General features: G+C 44.3%; 1 protein-coding gene across 1 annotated transcript in view; it reads right to left on the minus strand.

Moving 5' to 3' along the window:
* Window positions 1–15,715, minus strand: part of LOC126483758 (ral guanine nucleotide dissociation stimulator-like 1) — a 579,195-nt gene that overhangs the window by 418,939 nt on the left and 144,541 nt on the right. The window lies entirely within an intron of this gene.

Raw genomic sequence — 15,715 nt, forward strand, 5'->3', positions numbered from 1 at the left:
CAGCACTTTAAATACTAACAATCACTTAGGTGACACAGGCAGTCGCCCCAACAATTCTCGATCCGCGACAACCCAACCGACAGCCAGTCAACGGACCCACCGGCAAGGTAACTTGCGCTCCACTCGAACAGCACACAACCAGGAGTTCAATGCAAAACGTAAAATGCATGGACGCCCACAACCAAACATGCATTAAGCTGTCAAACTACACACCATGCTGGACAGCGACACAAAGAACACTGCCTGAGCTTATGTCAATGGCCAGGGCAGGTAACCGGAACGTTAACGACCACAAGGCAGAAAATTCTGCTGGTGCACTTCAATTGCAAATAACCAAATACAGTTAGACTCCACCGGACGGTGGCTAAACCTTCGCCAACTCGAACACACACGTTGTTGCTCGCAGAAATGTCCCAACAGCCAACAACGAGAACCAAATGGCACAATGTGAACAGTCTTGACTCACTGGTAAATTAAATCCAAACTCAACTTTGGTGTCCAGGGTCGGTGAGCCACGGACCTCGTAGCAATGGGAACAGCCCCACACACTCCGACACTGCATAGAGACCACCAGTGGGCCCGGCCAAACTACGCCCCGCGAAGCTTTCCTCGCTGCTCCACGCCAACTGACCGACTCCTCGCACACAGCACAGCCGGAAACTATAAGCACGAGACCAAAGATAGTAAAAGGTGCGAATATCGATACACGCCGCTGCTGCCTCTCAAAGAGAGAGCGAACAACAGCATAATTGCAATAACCGCGGAAACCAAACACAAAATAGGAACCAAGGTTTAAACCAACGCATAACATGAGCCCAACACGAGTCAGTTATGTTCGGCTACTTGGAGGCTATCTGCAGCTATTCATGGACTTCATGTTCCCAAACAACGGCCGGCCGGAGTGGCCGAGCGGTTCTAGGCGCCACAGTCTGGAACCGCTCGACCGCTACGGTCGCAGGTTCGAATCCTGCCTCGGGCATGGATGTGTGTGATGTCCTTAGGTTAGTTAGGTTTAAGTAGTTCTAAGTTCTACGGGACTGATGACCTCAGATGTTAAGTCCCATAGTGCTCAGAGCCCAGAGCCCAAACAACGACGGAATTTTTATGAATGAGAATGCGCCAATGTCACTGGTCACATTTGTTAGCGATTAGTTTGAAGAACATTCCAGACAGTTCGAGAGAACGATTTCGCCACCCAGATGCCACTGAACATAATCGAGAGGTCAGTTGGTACACAACATCCTATACTGGCCACACTTTCGGAATTATGGACGGCTACAGAAGCGGCATGGTTCAATATTTCTACAGAGGAAAAAAAATAGCTCTGAGCACTATGGGACTTAACTGCTGAGGTCACCAGTCCCCTAGAACTTAGAACTACTTAAACCTAACTAACCTAAGGACATCACATACATTCATGCCCCAGGCAGGATTCGAACCTGCGACCGTAGCGGTCGCGCGGTTCCAGACTGTAACACCTAGAACCTCTCGGCCATTCCGGCCGGCTTTCTGCAGAGGACTTTCAAGGACTTGTTGAGTCCATGCCATGTGGCCCTCCTGCACTACGCCCAGCAAAAGGAGGTCCAACACGACATTAGAAGGTAGGCCTAGCCCACGAATTTTGTCACCTCAGTGTATATACATTTTAAGTATCGCTCATTGTAATATTTGGAGACACTCTGTTAATGGTTTAAGTTCTCTGTAAACAGCGACTGCCATTTCGGAAGAAAGGCTTCAGAGTACTGTTCTGAGCTGAGTGCAAGCACTAAAGTAAAGTGCAATTGTTCGTTTGTAACTGAGTGCCATGCGTCGTGTTTTGGTGACTGTTGGTAGAATCGAAGCAGTCTGCAGTCGCCATCACTACCTATTCGCTGTCCACACTATCAGCGGACTTACACGACGGGCTGGAGGAAGGGCGCGGAAGCAGGAAGAGATCCATGTTTGTTAGTGCTAGCTGGAGGCTGCTACACACAGCTGAGAGACACGAAGTGAGTGGCCGAACCTCTCATAGTACTTCTTGTGTGCTTCTTGTTTGGTACAGAACAATTTGTATGAAAAAATTTCTGCCCTAGGGACCACCGTGGTGTGCTGTTGTGAAAGCACTGACCATTGTAGTGCTGTTACTGTCTACAATTGTTTTTTGTATTCCTGTATGATACTGTAGGAGTGACTGCTGATAATTTAGATGATCTTCAACAACTCCTCAAAGTGGCAGAAATTACAGCAGTAATTTAGATCTGAATATCAGCACAAAAAAACCAATTTTATGATTTTCATATGGCAGCCAGACTTATTTGAAAATGGAAATCTACGATTCAGTGCCTCCTTAATACAAAGAGTAGACAAATTTAAGTTCCTTCGAACCTGGGTACGTTAAGACGGAACATCAGACATGGAGATAAAATGTATCTTGTAAAACTGAAGAGAAGTCTCACGAGCATAAATCTAAACCTAAACTTAAGAGTTCTGTTTGGAAGAAGTTATATCTGGTCTCAAGGATGGATACTAAATACGCTAACAGTAAAGATCGTTGCCTTTGAAATATGGATTCAGCATAGAATGCTTAAATATCGAGGACTGCGAAAACAACCGACATCGAAGTATTTCGATGAATACGCAGCCAATGGGGAAAGTTAACAGCGTTTAACAAAAGAAAACCTGCATTCATAGTTCATGTCTTACGGAACAGCAAACATATACTTCTACTGCTTATATTAGAAGGAAAGAGTGAAGGTAAAAGAAGGAAAGGCCGAAGAATACCACCTTGGTCAGTTAACAAAGAAAGGGTAAAATTAGCAAGTGCAGAGCACCTACTAAAGACAGAAGTTTGTACAATGAAGATGCACCATGTAGTCTCCAACATCCATCAATGGATAGGAAGAAGAATGAAACTCTGACAACTTCTCATATCCCTGAGAACTGTTGTTTCGCTGTTGAGTTAGAAGGTCTTTCAACCACACCAGCCACAGCGGTAGGAAGGGAAGATGTGCTGTCAGCGAAACCAACTCCCCTCCTCAAGCCATTACGGCGTGACGAGCTTACTTACATACCTCACTCTTCACGTGCACACCTACAAAGCACTGGACGCTAAAGTTGAGAAAGGGCTTGTCAAGTGCCACAGAAAATCTTCGCTATTGTAAGACGATTGTAGAAAACTTTGCGTCACCCGTTGGTAACCTTTTTACCGATTAGCTTACTGGACAAAAAATAAGCTATCCCCGAAAAACTCCACACTAGTACCAAGATGATGATGATTAGTGTTTTAGGGCGCACAACAGCGAGGTTATCAGCGCCCGTAGTACCAAGAATTGCAATTTCTATCTTTAATATGTGAGCTCAGTTCCGCGGGGAAAAGAGTCCTTAAGTTTCTTCATGTGTGCTGCAAACAACTGTAGCCACCACTCATCAATGATTAGAGTTACGAATTTGTGGGGGTCTTGCTTGATCAGTTTGACCTGATTATCTGAACAGTCCCAACCATTTTCAATGGGATTACGATTTAGCGAGTGAACATGTCATTCAAGGTGCGCTAGCATACCCGATTTCTGTCAAACTGGTAACGTATGCTAGCAGACCTGCCGACACCTCCAGAATATCACCAAACCGTATATGACTCGTTCTACAATACTCACACTCTCCGGGGATGGAGGCTTCATTGTGGGCAACGGTGCAAGCGATGGCTTGCATCGTTTGGAGAGAGAGAGAGGTGCGAGTCTTTGGACAAGAGCACACACCTGCCGCCAGCTTCTGTCCAGTTTCTCTGCTGTCTTGACCACTGAAGACGTGCAGCCTGAGATGTGACACAGCACTGCGCACTCTCGAAATCTCGTTTAAAGAAGTATAAGATTTTAGGTATCGAATCACGAGAGATAGCTAGTTAAAAATCCATGTCATTAAAGTAGTAAATTATGTGAAGTCGAACGATGAAAACAGCTTTTACATCGAGCTACGGATATAAGAGAAATTCTCAGTTTAATTCTGTGGGAGTATCAGAATTAGGGCGACCATATCAGGTGCGATTGGTGGTCGGTGGCGTACCGCCGCCCCAGAACGGGGCGCAGCTCCCAGTGCTGAATGTCAGCGTGGCGGCCGGCGGTCGCAGGGCTCGTAGCTGCCTCACAGACGCCCAGGAATACCGAAGGAGACCTAAAGCAATAAGTTACGACGCAGTTTTAGAGGGAGGGTACCCCTCCCCTCCACTTCGCTTCGCTTCGGACGGACGAGTCCATGAGGTAAAAGGTCTGTTGTGGCGGATGGTGGGAGACTGGCCACCTTTATTACAATTTAGTTTCATGTTCTCCTGTAGTATGAAATCGCGAAGCAGTTTCTGTATCGCATCGTCAGTGTAAGTGTGCGGGGACTACAGTAAAGTGGTAGCGGTTCATCAGTTACAAGCTCTATATACCTTCCCTAACGAGAAAGTCGGAGTTGCAAGGTTATTTAATATACAGTAAGTGACGGTGGCTGACGACATTCTCAACGCCCAGAGGTAAGCTGAGTGACGCGTGGCCACTGTTACGGGACTCGTGGTGGATCGTTCAACTCGGACAGACGCGTGAAAGTGGCTCTCAGCCAAAATGACCGAATTAGCTTTCTTAATGTTCATCCCCAGTGAGTAATGTTGTTTGATTCACATTAGCATAGGAAGTAACTTTGAACATGTGCATTAAGTGTATTTTTTTGAGAACAGACTGAAGAGGTTAGACGCAAACAGTCAAAAATCCAACCGACACTTTGTTACGTCGTACCAAGTCTGAAGATGCAAGATAGGTGGTTTTCGGCGTGCTTGGAGGCTGTGCGTTACTCAAGTGGAGAACGTCGCTGGGAAGTGTATGGTCGCGACTCGTCGTTTACCGTAGTGGCTTCCGTTTCGGGAATAACTAGCTGTTGCTTTCGGCCACCCCAAAATATACCGGCCAGATTTTAGAAGTCCCGTGTGGTAATGCAGGGCAAGTCAAGACAGGACAAGACAAGACACAGAGTATTGAAGAACTTTCCCAACATTACCGGTGTTGTGGCGTTTAATCTCTTAGGGGAGTTAAGAGTCGTGCAAGGCACTGTTCTGTTGATAGCGTCCCAGTCTCGGCAGAATCTGCGCCTTGAATTCTGATGTGCACCACCTTGAAGGGTGTGTGTTGTAAGGAATACTGTACAATCACTGATTTCAAAGACATTGGGCCTCCATAACGTAGCTCCCTTCTACCAGAATTGGGCCTTTTTATTTACTAGTTTAGGAATCGTGACTGTGCGCAGTAATTATCTGTGTTTTTCATAAACTAGTCACATTTATTTATTTATTTATTTTATGTTTAACTGAACACACTGGAATGCGTTACAAGCATGTTTTTGTCGTTATCAGGCGTTTTTTCACACAGCTAACTTGGGAGGGGGAGGGGTGGTAAGTATAGGAACCATTACTATGAAATAGTTACACCCCAATAGCCACTTCAGCAGCAGAACAGTAATATTTACCTTCATGAATAAAGATCTGTCGATGAGCCAAACCTTCCTTGAAAAGTGTTGCAATGTGTTTGCTTAAACAGATGAGGAACCTTCAACAAGTCATAAAATACATTTTTTCTCGGTCAGTTGCGGTTTAAAACATGCAGAAATTGTTGTGAGAGATGGTGAAATATTCTCGCTTCAACCCCTATAGTTTCTTGGTACCGATGAGTAGCAGCAGCACTATACTTAGCCTTCAAAATGTTGTCTGTAATGGAGGTGCATTCCAAGCAGAGAGATGTCATCGAGTTCCTTTTGGCAGAAAATAAGAGCATTGTAGGTATTCATAGGCGCTTGCCGAATGTGTAGAAGACCTTATTGTGAACAAAAGCATGATGAATCGTTGGGTGAGGCGTCTGTCATCATCCCAACAAGTTTGTGCAGACCTGTCTGGTCCTCCATGTGTTAGCCGACCACACACTGATGTGACTCCTGCAATGTTGAACCATGCGAACACACTGATACGAGGTGATCGACAGATCTCAATGAAACACCTCACTGCAAAACTGTGTCTCTGTTGAGATTGCTGACACCGAGAGGATCTCGCGTAAAATTCATTCGACTGTTCTTCCTCATCCACCCTAGAACCCGGATCTCGCACCTTACAACTTTAATCTGTTTGTCTCAATAAAGGATGCATTCCGTGGGAAGCAGTACGAGCACGATGGGGAGATTAGTGATGCAGTAAGAAGTTGGCTCTGACGTCGACCAGTGGAGTGGTACCACGCGGGCGTAGAGGCCCTTCCAGTGAGGTAGCGTAAGGCCGTCGCATTCAGTGGAGATTATGTTGCAAAGTAGAGTTTTGTAGCCAAAGATTGAGTATTAATACGGTGCATTGGAATCCTGGGTAGAAGCAACCAGCTTTCAGAAAGAAAGTGCGTTGCATTGCTTACTGAACACCCCTCATGAAACAACTTAGCGTGAAGGGTAACAGAAAAAAATAAGTAATTCCAGCATAGTTTGAAACCATCGTCACAGACTAAGTGTGACATTTGTCCTTGGTACCTGTCGGTTAACATTTTCTTACGACCGATTTTTACGCCATGTTCACGGTGGAGAGTGGTACATCAATGCTTGTTGACACGTTACACAGCGGACGCTGATATGGCAACAAATTCGACAAATTCGTTTTCGGTATGGTCATAGGCACTTCCAAACACATTAGCTACTTTCTGGCGTTTGTCTTGCCTCCACTGCACTTACTCCATACATTTGACTGCCTCTTCACTGCCGAGACTACGTCAGCGGTGGAGTGTTACATGACTGCCTGGTACCAATTTCACGCCGGCTACAGAGCCATAAAGCTGTATATGTCCTCTTTCAAGGAAGAGACTAATATTGTATGCGGTAACTTTGCTTATCACTGGTATATGTACAGTACCTTGTTTTAGACACACCAGAAAATCGGGCAACTATGGTATGTACGATTGAAGCCGAAGTCTTGCTACATCAGTAGCCTCTCCATCATCCATGTACTGCTTCCGCAGAGTGCTTTCTTCATTGGGCCAAACGGACGGTAGTCGGAAGGTGAGAGATCCAGGTTATAGGGTGGATGAGGAAGAACAGTCCAATGAAGTTTTGCGAACTCCTCTTGATGGTAGTGTGTGTCAGCGCTACCAACAGAGACGTCAAGTTGAACAGTGAGATGTTTGTTTGTGATCCATCGATCACCTCGAAAGAGAATGCCCGCACGTTCCAACATTGCAGCAGTCGCAGTTGTATGCGGTCAGCTGGCGTGCGGGATATCTAGCAGGTTTGCACGACCTTGTTGCGTCGATGACAGACGCCTCGCCCAACGACTCAACGTGGTTTTTTTTCACTGCCGGGGCCCCGTAGACATTCTGCAAGTGCCTATAAATATTTGCAGTGCTATGGTTTTCCGCTAAAAGACACTCAATGACAGCCCTCTGCCTTGAACGCACCTCTGTTGCAGACGTCTTTTTGAAGGTTACGTATAACGCCGCCATATATCGGGTCTTCGTGAAACGACGGAGGGTGAAAAGAGAATATTCCACGATGTCTCACAACAAATTGCGCGTTCTTTTCCAACCAAATTGACCGAGAAAAATTTTTTATTGATTTACTTAATGAAAGACCTTCTTAATATCGTCCAGTCAAGCATGGGCGTCTTGAGGATGAGTGACGTCCTTGTGACCATGCTGCTGCTTTTTGCCATACGCGAGCGCACGCACAAACACGCACACACACAAGAGGAGACGGGCGGGCGGGCGCGCGTTTATGGCAGCAATTAACTCCTACGGTCTAAGCTGGCTACAGCAGAAGAACTAATTGATCGTGTGTCGTTTGGTTATTCGCACAGGGCTTACTCACTTTGGGAACTACTTCAAAATTGTAAATCGGCATGTTCAGACGATTTAGCTCTCGTATGTCTAGTGACTGAGCGTGGTCATACAATGAAAGAACGTGCTCCCCATTTAACAGCAGTTTATGATTAGTCAGTGAAGAAACACAGTGCTGCAAGAGAATTTTTACAGTTATAAATTATTTCTGTTTTCAGGAAACGTCGTTGAAAAGACGTACGATACTGTACGCCTATATCGCTGGCGTTATCCTGTTGCAGAATTACGGAACAAGTTTTACACTCTAATCTGATAACCGACTGGACCTCTCTTCCGTTGGGGAAAGCGGACTCAGAGAGCAACGTGAATTTCGTCTCGTTCTGTCCGTCCATGATTTCACAATGCAGCGGATAATGTCGCTTGAGTTTTTTCGATAACTCTCATACGGCATTCGGTAAGATACCGCTAATTCACGTTGCGATCAATATACGATCTTAAGTAATGTCACATAAGGTTACAGACTGGATTGAAACTTCCTAGAAAATAGCATTCGCCACATAGTCAACACGAAGGAATTATCACGTGTGAATGTAGCTTCGGGTTTCCCAAAGGATGAGTTATAGAGACGGTAAAGTACACGATTTACTATAGAAATGGTTGGTGGAGAACGTCGGGAGCCCTCCATGATATTTGCAGGCGATGCTCTTGTATAGAAAATGTATCTCAATTAACAGCCAAATATGGCACGGGTGAAAATCTACAAAAATAGAAACAAAAACTTGTTTCAGTACACAATCCGCTTGTAAGATAGCTGCCACTGCGTTGTTACGAGCAGCCACGGACTGCAGTATGAAATATTGTCCTAGATAATACAAATATTTTTTTTAAAATGTAAACCTTTCAATTACGTCGCCATCTAATTGGATTCAAATTTCACGCAGGTCCCATGAGTGGGGAATGTGGATCATGTATGACACTTCACAAGCACAGTTTGCTACTGATGTAAGGTGACATACGGTAGACGATGGACTGCACTTTGACATTAGATATTACCAGACCTAAATACTTTTTTTGTGTCTTGCATAATCTCATATGTGCACTGCCGTCGATACGGTTGAAGAACTGGAGCACCGAACTTTATAGTCTTGCCGAGGTTTGCGAGATGGTCCGTGGGTGTCTGAAAGAACTCATAATTCACTGGAGAGACTAGTGCAGTATTGCATCCAAATGCGAGGACGACATGTGTTACGCCACCATTAACAGGTCCAAGTGTACACTAAAAAATGTAACATGTAACATGCTGAAGCACTGGGCTATTTTTCGTTATCAAATGAGACTATATGGTTCCAGAGACCTTTTCACGTCACACATATATAACGTATGTATTTAGACTGAAGTGACGGATGAAAACCTGTTCGAAGGCCGGAATTCGAACCCAGGTCTCCTGCTCACTAGACAGGTGCGCTACCCATTACACCACCCTGGCACATTGGCATTGCGCAACGCGATTAACTACCCTAGCTTTCCTCCCTCCTCGATCCAACTTCCCATTCGGGCTCAGTCCACTTGGGGATGTGTGATGCTTGGAATAGTCTCTGCAACCATATAGTTTCCCTTGATTAAAGTACCTACGCCTACATTTCAGGAAGGATATCCCGTATCGTTAGATGCTGAGGTACTGTTTCAATACAGCTGAAGAGTCTCTGCAGTGCTGTTCGAGTTTAGGGGGAGTACCAAGTGGGCAGAGGCGTGAATGGGAATTTCGACTGAGGAACGAGGAGTGACAGGGAAGTCCGTGCAGCTGTGCAAATGTACCAGGGTGGTTATTGCATCTGCCTAGTGAGCAAGAGACCCCAAATCCCGGCCTCGATACAAATTTTCATTCTTCACTTCAGTCTGCATATGTACGTTTCTTATTAAGGTAGCCATTAGCGAAAATTGAGTCCATTTAGATGAATACTTGTTCGTGGTGCAAGAGACGACTGCCAGAAACATGTGGCTAGCAAAATTCATTCAGCTGCAGTGAAGCTGAGGGAGGGACACGAACACAATTCAAGAATTTTTACTACATCCTCAGAAGATAAAAGTTTGGTAACAAACGCAGAATTGGTGTTTACGACATTCTTTGCTGAGCTGGTAGCTGCTAAGGGGGCAACTAGAGTATTCCATATGATTTTCAGGTCTACTCAAACGTGCTGTTAATTTCTTCCATTTATTGTGGAAGTGACCAGCGAAATAAATTGAGGTTCAGAGATGTTGCTTTAACCCTCATTCCTGTGTATTCCCAGTTTACAGCTATGAAAAGCCAGTCTAAGACGGTTAACAACAGTTTTGGTGACAAATCTCTTTGCATACCTCATATATACACTAAGTGATCAAAAGTATCCGGACATCCCCCAAAACATATGTTTTTCATATTAGGTGCATTTTGCTGCCACCTATTGCCAGGTACTCCATATCAGCGACCTCAGTAGTCATTAGACATCGTGAAAGAGCAGAATGGGGCGCTCCATGGAAATCCATGGAACTCACGCGGTCAGGTAATTGGGTGTCATTTGTGTCGTCCATCTGTACGCGAGATTTTCACACTCCCAAACATCCATAGGTCCACTGTTTCTGATGAGACAGTGAAGTGGAAACGTGAAGTGACACACACAGCACAAAAGCGTACAGGCTGGCCGTGTCTGTTGACTGACAGAGACCGCCGACGTTGAAGAGGGTCGTAATGTATAATAGGCAGACATCTATCAAGACAATCACACAGGAATTCCAAACTGCATCAGGATCCACTGCAAACAATGTGACAGTTAGGCGGGAGGTGAGAAAACTTGGATTTCATGGTCGAGCGGCTACTCACAAGCTACACATCGCGCCGGAAAATACCAAACGACGCCTAGTTTGGTGTAAGGAGCTTAAACATTGGACAATTGATCAGTGGAAAAACATTGTGTGGAGTGACTAATCACGGTACACAATGTGGCGATCCGATGACATAGTGTGGGTATGGCGAATGCCCGGTGAACATCATCTGCCAGCGTGTGTAGTGCCAACAGTCAAATTCGGAGGCGGTGGTGTTATAGTGTGGTCAGGTTTCTCATAGAGGGGGGCTTGTACTCCTCGTTGTTTTACTTGGCACTATCACAGCACAGGACTACATTGATGTTTGAAGCACCTTCTTGCTTCCCACTGTTTAAGAGCTATTCGAGGATGGCGATTGCATCTTTTAGCATAATTGAGCACCTGTTCATAATGCACGGCCTGTGGCGGAGTGGTTACACGACAATAACGTCCCTGTAATGGTCTGCCCCGCACCGAGTCCTGACCTGAATCCTATAGAACACCTTTGAGATGTTTTGGAACGCCGACTACGTGCCAGGCCTCCCCGACCGACATCGATACCTCTCCTCAGTGCAGCACTCCGTGGAGAATGGCCTGCTATTTCCCAAGAAACCTTCCAGCACCTGATTCAACGTATGCCTGCGAGAGTGGAAGCTGTTATCAAGATTAGGGGTTGGCCAACACAATATTGAATTCCAGCATTACCGATGGAGGGCGCCACGAACTTTTAAGTCATTCTCAGCCAGGTGTCCGGATACTTCTGATCACATAGTGTATATATGATTTTATTTTTACACAGTCATGATGAAGTCGCACTGACGTGTACACTCCCCGGTATACTAACGAAGGCTGGATCAGAGCCTTGTTTCTAAATGGCTGTTCATATAGATTTGATTGAAACCGAATCAGAAACTTTCTTAAAATCTATCAGGCAAAGTAGTAATCCATGATCACCTCTCACTTCTACGACATCTATTCTTGAAGTCAGCTTATTCCTTTGCTTTTATGTCTTATTAGCGTTCCAGTTTGGCGCAATTGACTTCTTCCATATACAGTCTGTAAACAATTTTCCAAGTTCCATTTTGTCACTTTGCATCCTTCTTTAACAATTTCAACTGAAATATCGCCATACTACGGCGCCTTTCCCTTCTACATAACAGAAATGGCTTGTAACACCTTATCACACATTAATACCGCAATGCCATTGTTTCCATTGTAAGCTATCTGTATTTCTGATTCATCTCTTGACCTAGACAATCATGTAAAGAAATTTTGGTACCCTTGGACAATGTTCTTTCCATGTGATAAGATGTGTCACCTACCTCATATAAATTTTTTCTCTTTTGTTCATACCTTTATTATTTTCAGTCTTTTCTTCGGTGTTTATTCGAACGTACAGGATCCGCTGTTTTCATGATGTGGCAGTTTTATTTCATTTTAACTTTGTGATCGGATGCTACTCCTATCGCCACAGTCGCCATGTAATCAAAGTGAGGGAAGTCATGTGCGACATTAGCCTATGTATTGTGTAAACTTTGTTCTTCGTGCTATCGTATTTTAAGTATGTGTGTATCGCGTTTCCTGAGGCGAAAAATGGAGACCAGACCAACATTCGCCTAAGCGAACGTGAAAAACCGCCTGAAGACCACACTCGGGCTGCCCGAAGTGCCAGACCAGCGGTCGTAAATGACGCAAATTCGATTCGCGTCCGTATCACTTCACTGTCTGCCAAGCTAGCACCCTGAGGATTTAACTATACGAGATGGTTATTATTTTCTATTGTTCTTCTTAAAAAAAATTGTCATTGTATTTTTTGACATCCTCTCTAAGACATTTCTCAATAGATTTTTTTTAATTCGACGTATTCCATCACTTCAGTGTAACTGTGATATTAAATTTATTTTATTGCGGAATAAAGCTATAAATTAAATAATGAATATTCTGCCTTCCTGTTCCCGATACGAGAGTGAGCGGCTAATTATCTAACATCGTTTCCTCTGTACAAGAATAATTTTGTGCCTGGTTAATTTTAAGGCAACGCCTTTTTGACTATAATTAATTTTGGTCACCATGATGGCGGTGACCATTAGAGAACCCTCTTGGTTTGAAGGACTACTCTAGGAGCGTAGGGATACATTACTGGGAGACAGTTAGTGGTTAGGACAAGCCAGGCAATGACAGCCTAATAAATGTGGAGAGTTCCTTCAGAACTTGCTAGTAAGATAGTCATAGCTTTTTATATGGATGGTCGTTTAGTGTGGCATAGAAAACACTTCCCTCCCTGACAGTCTGCTGTTTCCTTCCTGGGACCGAGTTTTCAAATAGGACCCAGTAGGGTCACTCAGCCTCACTTTTGTCGGTGTCCTGGAGCAGACAACGCGTAGCGGCCAGGACCTCGCCAGCAGCCGCCGGCACGACGCGGCGAGACGCTACACCTCACGGGCACCAGATATTCCAGTACTCGTGCTATATGGCCTACGCCCTACAGGCTACTTAACGTGCCGTCATGATCCATTGTTGCCCCTTATTTTCAATATTTTTCTCTCTCGCTCATCTCAAACTTCCGAGAGTTTCACGGATTACATTTTTGTAACTTCTATCGTAATTTAGACTTTTATCGTGTAAACTTGAGGTTGGACACTAGTGTTATCCTTCCTCCCCATACCAGTGCTTAATATTAGTTTCCTCTTGCTTTGTAACTCTTGAATGAAGAATATATCGCAATTAAGGAGTCAAATTTGGGCTCCTTCCATTGTTGATTGGCGGTACTGCCATTTCTGCCCACCTACATCCCATAATTAGCTTCGATTAATCAACGTCCAAAGTGGACACCAGCAAGGAGATCGTGTCAGATTCTTCTAAGGCCACACTGTGTGGCATCATCTTCATTGGGTGCCATTTGTTAGCGGAAGTTGTGAGCAGGTGACGTATAACACTATGTGATCATCTGCTTTAAACTTTTGCCTTGTCTTTATAGTCAATTCTTCCGTTTTAGATTTCCTTTCTATTGACTTCTTCGCACCTCCCAAATTTTTTCTCTGTGCCATATGTGCTGTCAAGTAATTGCCATATTTCGCATTTTTCAGATGATATTGTTGCTTAATTTACCTCTCTCATGTATTTCGTCAAATGATCACTTAGTTTACAGACTACGAGTTTCAGATAAACCTGAGCTTATCAGTGGCTTACTAACAGCTGAAGATCCTGCACACAATTCACGAATGAAAGCTTGCGGGGCGAGGGGGAGTGGTAGCGATTTTTGATGGCTACAGAGCACCGTGTCGTGTTGACCATAAAATGACATTTTAATAGTATCCAACAACCTCACAAACTGTAATCGCATATCAAAACATAACATACACACCTGTTGATTTTCTCACAATGCCTTACACTTATCCTATTTGTTTTACCTTTGAACTGATGTCAGTCGATGTAACCGAAGGACCATTTCAAATAATGTCGTTCAAATGGTTCAAATGGCTCTGAGCACTATGGGACTTAACATCTATGGTCATCAGTCCCCTAGAACTTAGAACTACTTAAACCTAACTAACCAAAGGACATCACACAACACCCAGTCATCACGAGGCAAGGAAATCCCTGACCCCGCCGGGAATCGAACCCGGGAACCAGGGCGTGGGAAGCGAGAATGCTACCGCACGACCACGAGTTGCGGACAAATAATGTCGTAAAACAATCTTTATTCCACAATATTTTGTGTCAATATTGTGTCGTAGTTAATGGGCGCGGTAATTAAACGTAAAATGATCTGTGTTTCGAAGTTCCCCGATCCCGTCCCATTTATCAGAGATTTTTATAGAATTAGATAAGTCATGATCTAGAAGTCGAACAGACCTGCAACGAGCGAGGCTTCACTGACAATTTTCTTCTGTTCCTGATGTTTACACACGCAACCAGGCAGCGTGCTTACCAACCAGTTGCTTTTCAGTTTGCAGATGTGATTTCAAATAAGAATTACGCGTCTTTCAAAATTCTGAGTTCCAGTATAATGAAGTAATCCATGTGATAATCTCATTTTAACTTAAACACGTCAGGAAGACTCTCTTTAAAGCCTCTTTTAACCTAATGATGGACAGTTAATTCAAGTGAAACGTGATAAGACATTGAAAGTTGTAAATTACATTTACCATTTGGGCAGAATAATAACTCACGATGGCCGAAGTAGAGAGAGTATAGAAGAAGAATATGTTAACATATAATATCAATTTAAGTGTTAGGAAGTCTGTTATCAAATTATTTACCAGAAGTGTAACCCTGGGCGGCGTAAACGTGGACGATAAAATGTTCATACAAGAGGAGAATAGAAGATATCGAAACGTCGTACTATAGAAGAATGCTAAATGTAATATTCCTAGATCGGATAACTGATCAAGAGATACTGAACTGAATCGAGGAGAAAAGAAGTTTGTGGCACAATTTGATTAGAAGAAGGGACCGGTTGAGAGGAAACATCCAGAGGCATCGAGGAGTAATCGATTTGGTTAATGGAGGGAAGACCGTGTGTGTGTGTGTGTGTGTGTGTGTGTGTGTGTGTGTGTGTGTGTGTGTGTATGGGGGGGAGGGGGGGAGCGAGCGAGCGGGATTAAAACTTTTAGACGGAGAACAATGCTTGAACGAAGTAAAGGGGGTTACAGAGGATATAGGTTGCGGTAGTTATCCAAGGATGAAGAGGTTTACACCGGATCTATTAGCGTGAAGGACTGCATCAGATTAGTATTCCGTCTGAGGAGAACTCAAAAAGACCAATAGAAAATTGAAAATGGCATTTTTAATGACAGCTTTAAGTGTTTGGCTACGTAAAGAATTGATGTCTCGTGTACAAAGCAAAAAGAAACCCACAAATACTGTAACAAACCGTTCAGCTGCCCACAAACGTGCGTCAGCACCCTAGCCTTATAAAGCACTGAGTAAGTGATAAGAAGACAGCTTCTAACGCGAAATGAGTCAAAAGGCAACCACGACTGCTGGCCCGTGCTACACTTCCGCGTCCGACATACGCAAAGCCGGCATTAGTCAGTCTGCTGGGACGGAAGGGAAGGGCGCAACTTTTGATT

Source organism: Schistocerca serialis, chromosome 6 (assembly GCF_023864345.2).
Source record: "Schistocerca serialis cubense isolate TAMUIC-IGC-003099 chromosome 6, iqSchSeri2.2, whole genome shotgun sequence".
NCBI lineage: Eukaryota > Metazoa > Arthropoda > Insecta > Orthoptera > Acrididae > Schistocerca > Schistocerca serialis.